The sequence below is a fragment of the Micropterus salmoides genome, unplaced genomic scaffold (assembly GCF_014851395.1).
Source record: "Micropterus salmoides isolate LMB-PRFRI ecotype aquatic unplaced genomic scaffold, ASM1485139v1 Ms_hic_scaffold_19, whole genome shotgun sequence".
Classification (NCBI taxonomy): Eukaryota; Metazoa; Chordata; class Actinopteri; order Centrarchiformes; family Centrarchidae; genus Micropterus; species Micropterus salmoides.
The window spans coordinates 10,663,997-10,665,012 of record NW_024041039.1 but is presented as its reverse complement, the minus strand read 5'-3'; positions in this window follow the sequence as shown (position 1 = coordinate 10,665,012).

Here is a 1,016-nt window from a genome sequence, read left to right as displayed (position 1 = left end):
TTGTGGTATTTAGCAGCAGATGTAGTATTGCTTTCCCAAGTTCTGATATACAGTGAGGAAAATAAGTATTTGAACACCCTGCTATTTTGCAAGTTCTCCCACTTAGAAATCATGGAGGGGTCTGAAATTGTCATCGTAGGTGCATGTCCACTGTGAGAGACATAATCTAAAAAAAAATAAAAATCCAGAAATCACAATGTATGATTTTTTAACTATTTATTTGTATGATACATAAGTATTTGAACACCTGAGAAAATCAATGTTAATATTTAGTACAGTAGCCTTTGTTTTGAGCTCCCTCCAAAGATTCTCTATTGGGTTTAGGTCTGGAGACTGGCTAGGACACGCCAGAACCTTGATATGCTTCTTACAGAGCCACTCCTTGGTTATCCTGGCTGTGTGCATTGTCATGTTGGAAGACCCGGCCTCGACCCATCTTCAATGCTCTAACTGAGGGAAGGAGGTTGTTCCCCAAAATCTCGCAATCCATGGCCCCGGTCATCCTCTCCTTAATACAGTGCAGTCGCCCTGTCCCATGTGCAGAAAAACACCCCCAAAGCATGATGCTACACCCCCATGCTTCACAGTAGGGATGGTGTTCTTGGGATGGTACTCATCATTCTTCTTCCTCCAAACACGGTTAGTGGAATTATGACCAAAAAGTTCTATTTTGGTTTCATCTGACCACATGACTTTCTCCCATGACTCCTCTGGATCATCCAAATGGTCATTGGCAAACTGAATACGGGCCTTGACATGTGCTGGTTTAAGCAGGGGAACCTTCCGTGCCATGCGTGATTTCAAACCATGACGTCTTAGTGTAATACCAACAGTAACCTTGGAAACGGTGGTCCCAGCTCTTTTCAGGTCATTGACCAGCTCCTCCCGTGTAGTTCTGGGCTGATTTCTCACCTTTCTTAGGATCATTGAGACCCCACGAGGTGAGATCTTGCATGGAGCCCCAGTCCGAGGGAGATTGACAGTCATGTTTAGCTTCTTCCATTTTCTAATGATTG